This window comes from Erpetoichthys calabaricus, chromosome 2 (assembly GCF_900747795.2).
Source record: "Erpetoichthys calabaricus chromosome 2, fErpCal1.3, whole genome shotgun sequence".
Taxonomy (NCBI): Eukaryota; Metazoa; Chordata; class Cladistia; order Polypteriformes; family Polypteridae; genus Erpetoichthys; species Erpetoichthys calabaricus.
In genome coordinates, this window is record NC_041395.2 from 300,865,079 (window position 1) to 300,884,368 (window position 19,290).

General features: G+C 38.9%; 1 protein-coding gene across 11 annotated transcripts in view; it reads right to left on the reverse strand.

Annotated features, from left to right (window-relative positions):
• Nucleotides 1-19,290, reverse strand: part of add3a (adducin 3 (gamma) a) — a 241,528-nt gene that overhangs the window by 83,702 nt on the left and 138,536 nt on the right. For 6 of the 11 annotated variants that reach the window (XM_051922174.1, XM_051922167.1, XM_051922169.1 and 3 more), the window contains one exon: nt 12,332-12,403. The gene's annotated coding sequence lies outside the window, so the exon portion shown is untranslated. Of the gene's footprint in view, nt 1-12,321; nt 12,404-19,290 lie in introns of all 11 variants that reach the window. The other 5 variants (XM_028795853.2, XM_051922172.1, XM_051922173.1 and 2 more) reach the window with 2 other exon arrangements.

Consider the following 19,290-nt stretch of genomic DNA (forward strand, 5'->3'; position numbering starts at 1 on the left):
TTGTTCCTCCTGCGAAATTCCCAGATGCTTACAAGTCATACAGCATTTGTTGGGTGGGTCTTCTCTTAGTTGTCTTCAAACCACTTCAACAGATTTTGTTCGATTAAGAAAAGTTGCATTTTTTGCCAAGATCCTGACATACTACTAAGCACCTTATACAGTCATAGAGTTTGAACCCAGCAACCCTTCATTGGAATCTTATTTTGTACACCTGAACTTGCAATCTTTCTTTTATGATCTGGCAATATGAGAGGGAACGTGTGCCTCAATGACACAGCATTTTTGTCTGGATATATGTTCTACTGATAGGTTTACCCATGGAAAAATGCCAGAAAAAATGAAAATGCATAAATGACTCATATGATAGTTCCAATTAAATCTAAAAGAACATTGGCCCTTTAAGGGATAACAGGGCAGTTGAAACTTTTTCCAAAAATAACATGCTATGGGCCAATGAGCTTTTCTTTAACGTTAAAATAAAAAATGCCTCCAAAAATTCTAGGTAATAATATATCCTTTGAGGTCCTAATATTAAACACTAAAACTAAAGCAAGTGCAGTTTAAATGTTAATTTTCAGATCGTATTGCTTGCTTTGGTTTAATTTAGTATATTATATAATAGCTAATTTGAATTAAGATTAACATAGTCTTGAGGAGTGAATTTGCTATTCTCATTGAGACTTTGCTGAATATCATGGTCGGCCTGTACACTGGTACTGCGAGTGCTATGCAGAATCAAGGCACATCCTCTTGTGTTTTTCCCAGTTGATTCAGCGGTTCGTCTGGGGTGTGTTCCTGCTCCTACTCTGTTCAATGCTTGCATGGACTGGGTGTTGGGCAAGGTTGTTGGGTTCAGCGTCTGTGGGGTATCTGTTGGCGAAGAAAGAATTACTGATCTGGACTTTGCTGATGATGCTGTGATTGTCGCAGAGTCAATGGAGGCTCCGATTAGAGCTCTTGAGAAACTGAACAAGGAGTCTGAGTGTCTGGGCTTGCGAGTGTTCTGGATAAAAACCAAGATCCAGGCCTTTAATGACCCCTTAGGCACAGCCATCGACAGTGTGTCTGTCTGTGGAGAGTGTGTCGACCTTGCCAAGAGGTTTACTTGCCGAGCTTTAGAATCCTAGTGCTTCCTGTCTTGCTATATGGTTGCGAGACACAATCCAGTGACCTGAGATGAAGACTGGACTGCTTTGGTACTATGTCTCTCTGGAGAATTCTTGGGAACCACTGGTTTGACTGTGTCGAATGAGTGGTTGCTCATGGAGTCCCAAACGAGGGACATTACCTGCACTGTGAGAGAGCATCAGTTATGGCACTACGGCCATGTGGTGCAATTCTCTGAGGTTGATCCAGCTAGCAGGATCCTCATTGTTGAGGACCCAAGTGGCTGGACCAGACCACGGGGATGCCCACGTAACACCTGGCTAATGCAGATAGAGGGTCATTTCCGGAGGGTAAGACTGGACCGTGTGTCTGCCTGGGGGGTTGCCAACCAGGATTCCGAGCCGTTTCATTATATGGTGGGTGTGGCAACACCCTGTACCAATGCATGTTCCCTATCCAGACCTGACCTGGTGTGATTTTATGCAAGATTAGTGTATTGTTTTTATTTTGTACAATTGTACAGTGAAAAAAGGAAAGGACCACCATACAAAACTTTAGGCACCGCAAGATATTTTAAGTTTCAGATAACTTTTACCAAGGTCTCAGACTTTAATTAGCTCATTATGGCTATGGCTTGTTCACAGCCATCGTTAGAAAATAATGTTGTAAATTGCAAAGCTGTACAAATTCTCTGACTTCTCAAACCTTGTCCCAACAATCAGCAGCCATTGGCTCCACTAAGAACCTGCCTAACACTCTGAAAAATAAAATAATTGACACTCACAAAGCAGAAGAAGGCTACAAGAAGATAGCAAAACATTTTCAGGAAGTTGTTTCTCAGTTCATAGTGTTATTAACAAATGGCAGTTAACAGGAAAAGTGGAGGTCAAGTTGAAGTCTGGATAACCAAGAAAAAGTTCTAAAAAGAACTGCTCATTGGATTTCTAGAAAGGCAAATAAAAGTTCCCATTTGACTGCAAGGGACCTTCAGGAAAATTTAACAGACTCTGGAGTGTTGGTGCACTGTTCTACCATGCAACAACACCTGAACAAATGACCTTCAATGTAAAGTAAGCAGAAGAAATCCTTCCCTGCATCCTAGCCACAAATTTCAGCACCTGAAGTTTGCAAATGCACATCTATAGAAGCCTGATACATTTTGGAAAAGAAGTCCTGTGGACTGATAAAGTCAAAATAGAACTTACTGGCCACAATGTGCAAAGGTAAGTTTAGAAACAAAAGGGTGCCGAATTCCAGGAACACCTCTCCAACTATTAAGAATGGAGGTGGTAGATAGAATAATGGATTCAAATAAATACCAGCAAATTCTGGAGGCAAACATTACAGTACTGACCATGACAGGTGCCCAAACTATTGTTTCAGGCCATTCAGGCTCAGCACTTTGAGCTACATTTTTTGTATGAAAATGTGCTATATAAATAAATGCTGTTGTTGTTGCTTTTCATTTGTTTGGTATTTTGTACCTGTGAATGATGAAAATAAAAATGTAAACTTGCTTAAAGAATTAAAGAAATACATAATCTTTAACTTTATGCCTTTTGGTGATCAGTTCATCTTCTGCTCACTTAACTATTCACAGTAATAGACATTTCAAGCAAGGATGCCCAAAATTTTGCATGCAACTGTATGCTACAACCTATAGCTGTTCTGCAGAAATTCAAGTAAATTAAGCCTTGGAAGCAAAATTAAACAATTTGTAGAGGTTTCCCAAAGTTTGTTTGTTACGTAAACACCCTCTGTCTGTTTTAAAGCAGAGTTGGAACAGACCGTGTTACTACACCCTCTGAAGTACTACTTGGACAATATTATGCTGTAGAATGTTGTAAATTCCAGTGATATTGGGAAGAAAACGGAAATTAACAAATTAAATGAGACAGAGCAATATTACTCTTGGAAATTGCCCAACAAAAAAAATCAAAGTGTCAGTGAGTACAGTGTCCTACACAATCCAAAGTCAATTGAAACTGAAAGAAACTCTGATAAAATGAGATCTGGCAGACCCAAAATCACAACGCAATCAGAAGGCTAGCTTCGGGTAGGTCACCAGCTTGACTAAAACTACACAACACAACAGCTTCAATCACAGCTTAACAGGGGTGGAAAAAAGCAAGTCTCAGTTTCTACTGTGAAGAGGAAACAGAAGAGGAGACTGTGCTGCAGGATTGATAGAGCGAGCAGCAGTAAGAAAGCTATTCCTAAAAAGGACACAATAGGACCTTGAAATATCGGCTGTGGAATACTGAGACTGGAAGAAACTCTTATGAATCAAACCAAAATTTGAAATCTTCGGTTCATCATGCAGGGATGTTTGTATTCCTTCAAGTTAGTGAAAGGATGGTTCCTCAGTGTGTGACACCAACTGTCAAACATGGAGGCCCAAGTGTGACGGTCTGGGGTTCTTTTGCTGGAGGCACAGTTGGTGCCTGGAGTTCCGATTCAAAACTTTTGACTGGTAGTGTATTTAACACACATACAGTGCATCCGGAAAGTATTCACAGCGCATCACTTTTTCCACATTTTGTTATGTTACAGCCTTATTCCAAAATGGATTAAATTCATTTTTTTCCTCAGAATTCTGCACACAACATCCCATAATGACAACATGAAAATAGTTTACTTGAGGTTTTTGCAAATTTATTAAAAATAAAAAAACTGAGAAATTACATGTACATAAGTATTCACAGCCTTTGCTCAATACTTTGTTGATGCACCTTTGGCAGCAATTACAGCCTCAAGTCTTTTTGAATATGATGCCACAAGCTTGGCACACCTATCCCTGGCCAGTTTCGCCAGTTCCTCTTTGCAGCACCTCTCAAGCTCCATCAGGTTGGATGGGAAACGTCGGTGCACAGCCATTTTAAGATCTCTCCAGAGATGTTCAATCGGATTTGTTCAATCAAACCCTTCAAGATGTTCAATCGAACCCCTCAAGTGATGCGCTGTGAATACTTTCCGGATGCACTGTATATAATTTTGTAATTATGTAACCATTGTGCCCCATTTCAAGGGAGAACAGAGCCTATTGCACAGAAGAAACCCAGTGAAGACCCACAGAGCCGACCAGATGGCTATTAGAATTGTCATTTAAGACAAGACACACCAAATTAAAAACACAGTAATCAGGATTATTTTGCATCTCAGACAATGGGATGAGTTTGATACTTGAAATCTATTAGCTGTAGTAATCTGACTTAAGAATGTGCATGTGAGTTTTTAGATCTAAAAGGAACATTTTTCTGTGCATTATATTGCAAACTACATTCAACTCTTATTTTTGAAGCTTACTTTACATTTTTGACAAGTTGTGATTAAGAAATGAGTAAAAAATATTGTCTACATAATTAATGAGGTATGCATTAACACAAAAACACACACAAATAAACTTACCTGGTAGAAACACTGTGTTGTTTTACAAAATGGTTTGCCTCTTAAGCAGCATTTTTGCACATTTCTTAACATATGCGATTCCAGGAAGCACTTAGTACCTGATCACAAAGAAAACTCTGCACTGTGTCATTCATATTTGAAAAAATCTGGGATTGTTATGGTTGGGGATTTGAAGTCTACTTAAGAGTTTTCTGTAACTCTGGGAAACATATGTTTAATTAATTTGTTAAATAATTTAAAACCTCCAAATATAAAACAATGCTCCACATTCCAAAGACATGTACTGCTAATCTGATGATGCGTGTTTCTGTAAGTCCTTAAGACATAAATCCATCATAAACTTAGCCTTGCCAAAACTCTGCAAAGAGACAGTTTTGCTTGTTGTGATTACAGATGGTGAGTTACGGTAGACTCCAAGTATGACCTTTATTATAACCAAATCCAGGGGTTTCCAAACTCTTAAAAGACCACCCAAAATGCAGTACCATCCAATCATGGACCCCCAGTAACAATATAATGGCCCACGGAATGGTCAAACAATTCCAAATACCAGAACTGCTTTAGCATTGTTACTCACTGCACCTTCTTTTACTTCTTTCAGCTGCTCCGGTTAGGGGTTGCCACATATTTTTTCCATATTACTCTCACTGCACCACTCGGAGCAGCTGATCGGAAAGAGAATTATCAGTATACAGCATCAAGCACACGCTGCCTCAGCCATGCTTCCTATTTGAACTGCTTCTCACACGGCAAACGCTTCAAAACCTTGCCTGTACAGACCTCAGAATGAGTTTTATCCCAAGAGCTCTAAACGCAATCAATCAGTTTATCAAGTGCTCATTGTAGAACTGCTTGGACTTATAAGCACAATCACCTCACTGTAAACTTGCACTACAGTTATAATATTGCACAACCTGAGCCACTTTATAAAGTGTGTATTTACATATGATGACGATATAATTTTTACGATGAAATGCAGAAAAATATATTTATTATATTATACAGATAAAACTTTAACTTAATTTAAATAATCTGTATTGTTAATAATTAAAGGACACGGTGTCGCTACGCTAGCAAGGATCTAGCGTTCGTTCCTGCCTTGCACTGTATGCTTCACTGGGACTGGCGTGAAGGATAGAATAATTAAATTCTTTTTAAATTCTTTGCATTTATATAGCGCTTTTCTCACTACTCAGCAATTGTAGGTTAAGGGCCTTGCTCAAGGCCCCGACAGAGCAGAGTCCCTATTGGCATTTACGGGATTCGAACCGGCAACCTTCCAATTGCCAGTGCAGATCCCTAGCCTCAGAGCCACCACTCCGCCTGTAATTAAACATGTACTACGAAGATATTTCAGTGTTCCTTAAAAGTTTTGAAGAATCGGCGTTATAAGCTTAAAGATGGCTTAACGTCTATTACAGAGCTGATTGTGTGGCGATTGGGTATTTGGAGAAAGAACGGTAAGGACAGGAATAGGGGGTTAGTACGTTTGAAAGAGACAGCACTGCTGCAATAAATTCATCGAAGGTCGCACACAATCACTGCGCCACCGTGTTCCCATGTTTAATAACATGCTTTAAGTCCTATCATCAAGAAAATTATATCAAGTATACAATACATCTCAGTATTTTAATTATTCAGAGAGCTGTAATATTACGAATGTAATGGATTCTGTATCCTGTCGGAGGAAGACAAAACCCGGAAGCACATAGTGATTCACACACATAGAGCACATAGAAGATCAAATACAAAACAGAGCATTTAACGTGCTACTTTAGTTACGATGGGATTTGAGAAACTAGTAAATTAAACGATTTTAAGATGAAGTTTATGATGTTCTACTTTAATGACAAAATAAACTACATGATTGAAGTGGAAATTTCGAGATTGAAGTTGACATTTCGTGCTTTTTTCCCCCCACTGTGTGCCTATTTTTTTTTTCTCTGTACCCTAATAAGCTTTCATATGACACTCAGATGGTGGGCTACGACTCGGCTTTTCATGGCAACTTTGATATCTGTCAACTTCTTTTTTTATTTCGGCACTGTGCGACTTTGTGAACTTGAGCTTTCGAGTTTCTCCAACACTCTGTCACTTGATCAACTTCCTTTTCTTGTTTATACCACTGTTTAAACCAACAAATAATACGTTTTTCCTTGCCTCCACTTGGTATTCGCTGAAATTCTTATATTTTCGCCCATGCTTTTTCCATTGTCTTTTCACAGAAGGCTGAGCTTAAGGGCTATTTATATTGATTTGCATATTCAAAGAGGCGTAATTCTGGGAGGATTTGGGGCGGGACAACAGGCGCATGCACGTGCGTTACTTTTCATGCTGATCGGGATTTATGTAGCGGAAGAACGTGGAAGTTTGTGTACATACAGATTCCTGCATCTGGATTTTTCTGTGCGTACGCACATTCCCGATTTTGTGCTTACGCCATGTTATAGTGTGAGTTCTACGCACGGCGTTATACATGAGGCCCCAGGTACGGTTTCCTGGCCAAGTACAAATGGGACAAACTTTGTTAAGGACACCTTTTATTGTCCACTCCCCATCAGGCGTGGGCAGTGCTATCCTTGAAAAAGGTTGCCTAATCATGCCGGCAGGAGATTAATGAGGCAGTAGTACATGACTCCTGAGAGCATCACTCAGGGGATCACTGAATCATGCAAACCACTCTGCCATGTTAAGGTGCTGACTCAATGCATGCCTAGAATGTAGATACAGTTTTCCTTAATAAGTAGCACTTAAAACAGTATATTTGGGAACATCATTTCATAATTGTTAGTTCCTAGATTCTATAATATACAGTATGTATAACTTCCAAATTCTAACTTTGATTCGCCTCAATCAAACAAACCCCATTATTTAATTGTAATACATTTAAAAAGGCCAAAGAACAGATCTACAAAAAAGTACATATACAAAGTCCTATTCTCATTACCAGACATAGTAAAGACACAACGTATGCCAGACAGGGAACTATCTTTATACAGTATGTTAAGTACTGAAAAATGTGTGGAGATAAATGTAAACACAAGTTAAAAAAAAAACAAACAAACAAAAAGACCCTCAATAAAGCAGACTTCCTTTCTCTTCTGATAACAGACTTGTAAAGCCACAAAATAACAAGGTGCTTTATTTGTAAAGTGAAGAAAATCAGAATAAAAAAAAAAGTTTTTGTTAACTGTGAAACAAATTGTTTAAAATGTGCCTATTGTATATTAACATAGTATGAGCTTATAAAAACCTTGCTGTTTCTTTCATAGTAATGATACACTCATGACCATTACATCACAAATTATATCATAAATTTAGTTAACGCTGTCTTAACTTGCTTGTCTGGAATACTTTTTTATTCTTGCATGTTATAACAGAGAAAAAAAGCATGAATATGTTTATCAAACAACCGGAATTCATAACTTCTTCATAAAAGAAAAAAAAAATCAAGAAGAGTCAAAACCTCACCTCAAGCAAATGTGACTGAAGAATCTATAAGTCATTACTAATCTACTGTATTATTTGCAAAACCCAAAGGTAGTAACAAGTAATTGATGGAAGAAAATCATTACGCATTTTATAGAGGAGCTTATATCATACATTTTTTTTTTTTTTTTTTTTTTTTTAAATAAATTGCATACCTCCAGTTAAGTAAAGAAAGACCAACTCATATACTATGGTAGTACACACAGCAACATTAATAATAAGCAGAATGAAGGGGAGTAATTAATCAAGCATACAGAACTTCTATGTATACAAGCAATTTCAATATAAAATACTAGGGGGCTCCGCCCCCTGCTTGCTTCGCTTGCTAACCTCCGGTTTTGGTTAACCGAAATACATTTTAAAGAGATTCTTTTTTTCTTGGCAATTGTTACATAGCCATTATGTTTACTTTTACTTTAAAACTTTAGTAAAAACAATATTTGGAATTAACTTTTCTTCACGATCACATTGAATTTTGATTCCTTGTTTGGTCTTACATAGTGATAACGCAACGCGTAACTGGTCGTGAGTGAATATTGTTTCTTTCTCTCTTACAAATAAACAGGTTTTTTCGAATGTTTGTCCAAGTGATTTGTTAATTGCCATTGCAAAAGCTATTCTCACAGGAAACTGCAAACGTTTTAATACGAATGGCATATCAAGATCTCCTTTTGTGTCTAATGTTATTCGTGGAATATGTACTACATTACCTTTCTTGTCAAGTTTTTCTATTCCACTTGTTCCTGGCTGATTATTACTTTCCTTATTTTCTGAATTTGCACATAGATTCTTATTGTTCTTTTTGCCTTCTTTTTTGCATTTTTTTCCTCTCAAATGCTTTTGTGTCTCTTTTCGCCGTGCAGCTCTTTCTTCTTTGCTTAGTCATTTATGAAGTTGTACTGTCTTTTACTCTTTTGTCTTTTATTTCTGACCCAGTCTGCTCTCTTTTCTTCGCTTATTCGTTTTTGTAGTTCTACTTTGTCTTTTTCTCTGTCTTTTATTTCTGACCCGGACTCCTCTTTCTTCTTCGCTTAGTCGTTTATGAAGTTCAACTTTCTCTTTTAATAATTGTCTTTTATTTGTGACCCCGTTTGGACCTATTCTTAAATTTGCACATAGATTATTATTTTTCTTTATTGCCTTTTTTGTGCATTTTTTTCTGTCCATCGCTTTTGGTGTCTATTCGAGACGCAGATCTTTCTTCTTTGCCAAGTCTTTGCTTACACTCCTTTTTTTTTTTTTTTTTCAGAATTTGCATTCTTATCTCACCATCGCTTTTGTGTTTTTTGTCTCAGCCGCTCTTTCTGCTTCACTTAGTCGTGGACGTGTCTCTCTTGAAAAGATCACGTCTCGTCGCCCAATAATCTCATCCCAAGTTTTTTTTTATAATAGAGAGATATAAAACATTAAGTAGTGTGGACCCATATAATGTTGATTTTTAATTAGTGACTGTTTAAAAGAGAAATATAATAATTGGGACACATTTAGCATTGAAATGCATGTTATGAAGTACTGCAAAGCTTGCTTGGCATCAGCGCAAGCTACAATTTAAACTACTAAGTCATTACTTCAGCTTTCAAATAATCAAATTTTATCAAGAGAAATGCGTTTCGCAGACCATAACTATTGATGTGTAAAACAAGACTGGGGGGGCATACAAGACATTTCTGCACAACAGTTGCTTCTAAATCAGGAACCTTAGCCTCTGCTGAGCAGCATCCCCTCCTGAATCTTCACTGCTCATATGTTGTTAATATTGATGGGAAACTGTCAGTCTGCTGAGTGTCACTGTGATTACTTTAAATGGGTTAAGTGTGGCTTACTGGAATGGAGTATCATGTTTTGTGCACCGTGTATTAAAAGCTTGTACCTCATCATTCAGAGCTCTCCACCTTACCTTCTCACACTGCAGGTTGAACTAAATACAGTCAAGAGGCAGCCAGCTGAAAAGGCCATTAGAATTTATATATTCTGCACTATATAGTGTTACATTATGTATTGCAGTAAAATGAATAGTGCGTGATGCAGGTAGGCCTCAAAACTAAACAAAACATAAGGAACAACTGTGGGAAAAGATTAACTTCACACAGGCTATGTATCAACTCCACTTGATACATACATTCTTAACTGCTTTGGGCTGAATGTTTATAAAAGTACCCCATTTAAGTTACATTCTCAGAGTAATGCAGAGAGTTAGAGGTGGGTACTGAACCGGCAACTTCTGAAAGAGGTAAAAATGGGGAAGGATTTTAATCAGACAGTAACAAAACGGCCAACATTTGTGAAAATAAAAAAGTCTGTCTACTTAGTATACTGCTATTTATAACATGTACAACAAAATATGCTTTATAGATCACACAAGATAACACATTATTGTTATGGAATGCCAATTGCGGAGATGGCACAAGACCAAGCAAGTACAGTGTAACATTATTTAAGTTAACAGATGTGATTTAACATATAATCTCTTCAGGGAGTTTTTAATGAAAACTGAATAATTACATTAGCAGGTGACAGTATTCACCTATTACCAACTGGACTGACTTATGTAATCATCAACAACAGAGATCAAGGCATATTTGTCTACATGTTTAAAAATCACTTTTGCAAGAAACACTATAAAGAAGTACAACACAAAATTTTCAGTGAAGCTTAGACAACATTTTTAAAATCTATGGTCACTCTGATTCTTACCAGCCTACTTTTTAAGCCAAACCATTAGATGGATGGATTATTCCCAAAAAAAAAAAAAATCATTGGCACATGCTGAAATAAGCTTTAAAAAAAACAAAGAAATCCCTGAAATGAATTACTTTCATTTGAAAAATCACTAAAACACTAATTGTAAAACTAAAAGTAGGTACAACAGCAACAACCTAAACAAGAGTGTATAATATGGAAGGAATAATCTTTTTCTTAAAGGTATCCACAATGTATCTTTATCTTGGCAATGTTAGACAGGCATTACATCAGTCATTACCCATGAGTTGCAGCTACAATCCTCATTTCTGACTCGCTGCATGACCCTCAAAAACATACTCAACTCTGTCTTTTTTTAAATAAAAAAATAAATAACTTGGTTAAAATGCCTTAGAAAGTCTGTCATTTAAATGTATTTTAAATGTATAACAGGAATAATAATTATACTTTTGTTCTGATTTCTAACATTTGTTAGAAAAACTCTTTTTACAATAGGGAATTGTCAGAAACAAAGACAAAAGAACCATATGATTGTCAATCTATTTCAAGTTCAATTGCTTTATATTCATCTCATGATTTACAAATATGCCTTAAAAATACCATCTGATTTTAGAGTGGATGGGATGACATTTGGAACTTGTTTCACAGGATGCAGCTTGCATTAGTTTGCAGATATGTGAGTAATGCTTTCCTGTGGCCTAAAAATGTTTTTCGCTTTCTTACTGTTTGATATTTTTATCATCTACTTTGAACATGCATAACAAAATTATTTTCCCCACTGTGGGATAATAAAAAGTTTACACTGACCTTGAATTGACGTGTGACATCTATTAAAAGAGTTTATAGTTGTGTGAGAGGTTTGTTCCGAGGTTATCATCTACTATAATATTACCATAGCAAATAATGAAAGAAACACTAATTTTTATGTTGAGTGAGGAAACAGAAGAATACCACTACCTTTGCTTGCTTGCTGTCTGGAAGATAATTTTATGTACCTTCCTTCCAACACTGCAATGTCTCATTCTCATTTCTCTCCTTATTAAGCTTGCTTCAATAACACTTGCTTTATTCCATTCTCATCCATAATGTGCAAGTGTCCCAGTTTAACGCAACCAAGGTAACTCTTCTAAAAGATGTGAACGCCTCTAATAGACAGGAGACTACCAATAAGTTCATTTTCTGTTGTTAATTAATCAAGAATAATGGCGTTATGAGAAACACATCTTACTTTTACAGAAAAGGCTTTAGGACATGTTTATGGTAATGTTTAGTATTTTAGTTTAATTATTTTAATAGTTTAGTCTTTCCAAATCTTTTTTTCATTTTTGAAAGATCATGACTCCTGAAGTTGAAATGGGGCTTTTTCTTACATGTACTTTCTTCATTTATGGATCTAGCTTCAGACCTTCCTCATATTTCCCTAGAACCACAAACATTTGCCTATGCTATAGTGCAATACAGAGTGTGTGAAAGGGCAAGCAGATTATGCAGTTTGTTCAATAAATGGATTTGATACCTTAGAAATAAAATTGATTTTTTTTTCTCTACCTGTGCTATTACTGGCAAATAATAAAACTACTTTCTGACACAAGGAACTGAAAAAATAAAAACTTTCACCTGTTTCTACTGTACCTCCTGTGTCAAGATGCATACATCTGCTGCTCTTTCCAGTTTTTCTTCAAGTAGACCTTCAGGCTAACTGCAACAAAAATAATAAATAAATAAAATCGTTATTTAAAATGCTAATTTGACACAGTGGTTTTCAAATTGTCTTTTTAAACATGAACCACATATTTCTGCTGAATGATGCAATGCATGAAATAATAGTCTACTACTACTCATAGTATGAAAGCCACAAATTTGACTACAAAATTAAAGTAAAAAAGACTAATTGTTGCCCTCCTACTCCAAAATATATTAGTTTTATTTTAAATATTACAATTAACAGGTTTAAAACTACTAAAGAAGTAACCAATACTATTTTCTAACAATTTATGCATCTGCTGGCAATTTGTTCTTTTCCTTATTCTTCCATTTAGATGGGACTCACTATTCCTTTCTGAATTCCTGTTTTTGCTTGAATCAAAGCATACAAACGTATTTTGACCTAAAGCTGTGTTTCTCATCTCAGCTATATGCTATCAATATTCATACTACACATATAATCTAAAAGGCAAATAAAGCAAACTTCTAGAGATGTACAACAATCGCTGAAACTAATGTTAAGAATCCATGTTGTAAACTGTTTCTGTATTTGTTTTATTCTGTGTAACACATTGTTAATTCACCCAGTGAGGCAACCTAGTCTTAAACCCTCTCAAAGGCATTTTCCTGTAGAAGCAAACTTTTGTTTTCAGTTATGGTTACTGCCATACACTTCAAGTTTGCTGTTAACCCCATTCATTCATGTTTTTGTTTTGTGGGGGAGTTTGTAATTTAATCCAATATGTATCATCTCACATCTAAAGATCCTTCCTTTATGGCAAACAAAAAAGCAATCTACACAAATATGTGAATATTAATATTTATTTATATACATTTTGTGATGAATGGGCAGCACATCCAGGGTTATTTTCTTCCATTTTCTCATTGCTTCCTGCATTAGCTGATACCATAAATTGAAAGTTAAAGTTCATCTTGTGTACAGAGTAGGGATGGGAATCGAAAACCGGTTCTTCTTGAGAACCGGTTCCCACTGTTTCAATTCCTTGGAATTGTTTGCCATTTTTGCAAACGATTCCCCTATCGATTCCAGTCGCCTCGAATGACGTCACCACGTTGCGTAGCGTCATTTACCCAGCAGGAAACATGGGACGCCTAAGCGGCACAAATGCTCAAAAGTTTGGTTAAACTTTACAAGAAAGGATGACAACAGGGCAACTTGCAATATTTGCAAAGTAGATATTTCATTAAAGGGAGGAAACACTACGAATATGCAAAAGCATTTGCTCACAAAACACGCGATAACCTTAAATGAAGGTTGTGTTTTTGATCCGCTCCGGACTAGTGAATCTCAACCGAGCAGCAGCGGTAACGTTTGCACGTCATCTCCTGTTAATAGGGCAGGTAACTAATCAACTAACATTGCACATTATGTTAGCGCGATTTACCTTATTGCAAAATCTGCTATTACTGTGCATTGCATTTAGATGACCATGACGAGAGAGACAGACAGAGTCTGGCTGTCTCAGATGCTGGCAGTTCTCGCTGCAGTCTACCGGTAGCTTCTCCTTTCACAGAGGCGAGGAAAAGTAAAACGACACAGGCCAGGATAGACGAATGTCACCGAGCAGTGACTAAGTTTGTGGTAAAAGGCTTGCACCATTTGCCACAGTAGATGCCCCCGATTTTCGGGGTGTGTTTAATTGTAGGCTAAATCAGGGAATGTCAAAGTTGCATGTTCTCCTCTTACCAGATGTTTCATCCGTTTCCATTTCTGAGCTGAAACATGTGTTGAAGGCAGCCGTCACTGCAGATGGATGGACAAGTTTTAGTCAAGATCATTACCTCACAGTAACGCTGCATTATGTCAGGAATGGCAAGGCTCAAGAAAAAGTCCTCAAACCAAACCAGTGTACCAGGCACAGACAGGGACAGCTGTAGCAGAGGAGATTGATTAGATCTTGGAGGAGTATGGTATTAAAGACAAGGTTGTGGCAGCCACTGTTGATAATGCGGCCAACATGGATGTAGCTGTCAAAATAGTTGATGGTTGCAGAATTGCACAGTTCCATTGGACTTGAGTTGACTGTATTTGTTGCTGGCTGATGTAGTTTTATTTTTGAGTGCTCAGCTCATATATACTTTTAAAAAAGAGAGTGTAAATGTTACTGGACATTCTTGTGTAATTGCCACAGAATAATTTATGTTATACTTTGTTATTGCTATAGAAGAATATTTATTTTATTATTATTTTACATTTACAATTTTTTTTCTGGGGACCCCGTGGCACCCCATCGAGGAGCCGTAGGCTGTGGATCTCTTAAGATCTCACTGTTGGGTTTGTAAGGTTATCTTGTTCAAAGATAAGATATAAAACAAAGTTCTATGCTAAGAGACCTGTGTGTTCTCCTTTTTTAAAAATAAGAATCGATAGGAGAATCGATAAAGAATCGAATTGTTAAACAGAATCGAAAATGGAATCGGAATCGTGAAAATCTTATCAATTCCCATCCCTAGTACAGAGTACAGTGAAATTTATACTTGAACATCTGAAAAACATGCAACATGTGGCCACTCTCTGGACAAAACCATGCAAATTAAGGAAGCAGTAACTAATTAAGGTGTAACGATATCCATGTCACTCTCACACAAAGATTTACAGCTGTGGCAGCAAGCTGGCAAGAGACAGATACACCATCTATCCTCTTCAAAAAAACATTCTTCTTCATTACAGGGGGCTACAGCTCAATAAGCAACACTAGGCTAAATGCAGATATCCCACTTCTGGATTAAAATGTTTTAGTGCTGCCATGTTATATTCTACAGTACGGAACTTTTAATTCTTTCTGAAGATTTGCTTATATGAACAAACTGCTACTTGCCTACTGTTATGTGACCATGCACTAAAATATCAAAATGCCAGTATACTAAAGATTAACAAAGCAATAATGGGAGCTTAAGCCTTTAGCAACAGAATTACAAAGATGTGTAATAGCACCCCATCAGGCTTAGCCTTTAAAAAAAGACTGAAGACTCACTAGAGCTACTGATTAGCTGTGCGTAACTTCTGACAATGAGGATAACAGTTTAATATTGACAAATATTTTCTAATTTCCACATTGAATGACAGTGATAATGAAAGCAAATACACTCACTAAGATTCCTTAAAGATAAATACGTATTATATACACACACACACACAATATATATATCTATATTTATAATTCACTAAGCCGACAGAACAAGCAAGACAACCATGGGATATGCACGACACAGCCACGCCTGCCAATTCACAAAGACCCGCCCACCAACACTAAGACCATGGGATACGACGACAACTCACAGAGCCCCGCCCACCAACAATTCACTAAGCAGCCGACCATGGCACACGCACGAGAGGGCCACGCCCGCCAACAATTCAAGCGAGAGCGAAATTTGCCAAGAATGTTTTCATTAATCAAGAACGAAAGTCGGAGGTTCGAAGACGGTCACATACCGTCGTAGTTCCGACCATAAACGATGCCGACTGGCGATCTGGCAGTGTCATTCCCATGACCTGCCGGGCAACCAACCGGGTAACCAAAGTCTTTGGGTTCCGGGGGGAGTATGGTTGCAAAGCTGAAACTTAAAGAAATTGACGGAAGGGCACCACCAGGTGTGGAGCCTTTCACTTAATTTGACTCAACACGGGAAACCTCACCCGGCCCGGGCACGGAGATGATTGACAGATTGATAGCTCTATCTCGATTCTGTGGGTGGTGGTGCATGGCCATTCTTAGTTGGTGGAGCGATTTGTCTGGTTAATTCCGAAAACAAACAAGACTCCCGCCTGCTGAATAGTTACGCGACACAAGAGCAGTCTGCGTCCAACTTCTTGGAGGGACAAGTGGCTTTTAGCCACGTGAGATTGAGCATTAACAGGTCTGTGATGCCCTTGGATGTCCGGTACTGCACGCGCACTACACTGAATGGATCAACGTGTGTCTACCTGGCGCCGAGAGGCATGGGTAAGCCGTTGAACCCCATTCGTGATGGAGACCGGGGCTTGCAATTGTTCCCCACGAACGAGGAATTCCCAGTAAGTGCGGGTCATACGCTCGCACTGATTATGTCCCTGCCATTTGTACACACCCCCTCGCTACTACCATGGTCGGGTGACTTGGTGGATTATATATAGAAAAGCAGCCGGAACCGCAAAGAACAATGAAAAGTCAACGTGGCTCAGAGGTGCATGTGGACTGTAGCAGAGACAAAAGCGACTGAGGCGGTGTTTGGAAAATGAACAGTCAATGGGACTCACAGGTGCATGTGGACTGTACACAGACTAAAGCGATTCAGGTGAGGAGTTGGGGGCGGGCACATGAGCAGGCAATGCGTACTGAACGATGACTAAGAAATCAGCTGCCTAGAATGGCGGGGGAGGCGGGACGGAGGGGGCGGAATGGGCGTCCTTCCCCTCTCCCCCCGTTCCACCCTCCACGCCCAAGCGTCGTCCATCCCCGTCCCTCACTCTGGGAGAGGAAGGCGCGACGGCGGTCCTCCAGTTTTCAGTCACGGAAAATTGTATGTTGGTTCGTAGTGTGCATTGCTGCAATGTTACTTTTCTTGGTGGTTTATTAAATTACAGATTTTTCAAATGTTCATTTTTTTCCCTGTGCTTAAAAACCATTAAAAAAGCGGCGTGATTATGTGGCGTTATGCTACGCCGCGGGTGGGCTACTCTATATATAATTCACTAAGTCCATGGCAAGCAAGATGCACGCAAGACAGAGCCCCGCCCACCAACAATTCACTAAGCAGCCGACCATGGCACGCAAGACAGAGACCATGGGATATGCACGACAGAGCCACGCCTGCCAACTCACAGAGCCCCGCCCACCAACTCTAAGACCATGAGATACGCACAACAGAGCCCCGCCCGCCAACTCTAACCCTCCTCCCACGTCTATTACCTTCACATTGCTTTCCTTTTATTTCTGATCCTGTTCAACAACTATATGGCAACATCGACTTCTCAACTTTGACTCCGGAACATCTCAGTACGCAAGCTATATTAAGCGTCACCAACGAAGACTCGCTACACCTTAATGACAAAGTACTGAAACTTATCCCTACCGACAAAGTAACTTTCACCAGCGTTGACTCCATCGTCACAGACGATCCCGCAGATCAAGTTTTATTTATATTATTTTATAGGTCTGTACCCTCTGCACACAGTCTCCTCTGATAATCACGGGGTCCAGGAGGGGCCTGGGTCTCCTAAAATCCACCACCAGTTCCTTGGTTTTGCTGGTGTTCAGGTGTAAGTGGTTTGAGTCGCACCATTTAACAAAGTCCTTGATGAGGTTTCTATACTCCTCCTCCTGCCCACTCCTGATGCAGCCCACGATAGCAGTGTTGTCAGCGAACTTTTGCACGTGGCAGGATTCCGAGTTGTATTGGAAGTCCGATGTATATGGGCTGAATAAGACCGGAGAAAGTACAGTCCCCTGCGGCGCTCCTGTGTTGCTGACCACAATGTCAGACCTGCAGTTCCCAAGACGCACATACTGAGGTCTGTTTGTAAGATAGTCCACGATCCATGCCACCAGGTATGAATCTACTCCCATCTCTGTCAGCTTGTCCCTAAGGAGCAGAGGTTGAATGGTGTTGAAGGCGCTAGAGAAGTCCAGAAACATAATTCTTACAGCACCACTGCCTCTGTCCAAGTGGGAGAGGGATTGGTGTAGCATATAGATGATGGCATTCTCTGCTCCCACCTTCTCCTGGTATGCGAACTGCAGAGGGTCGAGGGCGTGTTGGACCCGTGGCCTCAGGTGGTGAAGCAGCAGCCTCTCAATGGTCTTCATCACATGTGACGTCAGTGCGACAGGCCAGAAGTCATTCAGCTCACTAGGACGTGATACCTTTGGGACTGGGGTGATGCAAGATGTTTTCCAAAGCCTCGGGACTCTCCCCTGTTCCAGGCTCAGGTTGAAGATGCGCTGTAGAGGACTCCCCAGCTCCAGTGCACAGACCTTCAGCAGTCGTGGCGATACTCCATCTGGACCCGCTGCTTTGCTGGCACGAAGTTTCCTCAGCTCTCTGCTCACTTGAAAAAAACTGAGGAAGCAGATTCTCTGCCCATTTCTTTTTCTTCTCCATTTATCTTTATTCACTTATTAATTTATCTATTTACTTATTTTTACTAGCTTTACATTTTATTCTGCTGCCCATGCTCTCTTTCTCAGGAGTGGGGGTTGATTTGTTTTCAATCCTATTTTTGTAAAATTGATCTATTTGTATGGAATGTTGTGTGATTTCTATAAAAATCAATAAAATTATATTATATATATATATATATATATATATATATATATATATATACACACACACACACACACACACACACACACACACACACAGTGGGGCAAAAAAGTATTTAGTCAACCACCAATTGTGCAGGTTCTCCCACTTAAAAAGATGAGAGAGGCCTGTAATTTTCATCATAGGAATACCTCAACTATGAGAGACAAAATGAGAAAAAAAAATCCAGACAATCACATTGTCTGATTTTTAAAGAATTTATTTGCAAATTATGGTGGAAAATAAGTATTTGGTCATCTACTCACAGACCTGTAACTTCTTCTGTAAGAGGCTCCTCTGTCCTCCACTCGTTACCTGTATTAATGGCACCTGTTTGAACTCGTTATCAATATAAAAGACACCTGTCCACAACCTCAAACAGTCACACTCCAAACTCCAATATGGCCAAGACCAAAGAGCTGTCAAAGGACACCAGAAACAAAATTGTAGATCTGCACCAGGCTGGGAAGACTGAATCTGCAATAGGTAAGCAGCTTGGTGTGAAGAAATCAACTGTGGGAGCAATTATTAGAAAATGGAAGACATACAAGACCACTGATAATCTCCCTCGATCTGGGG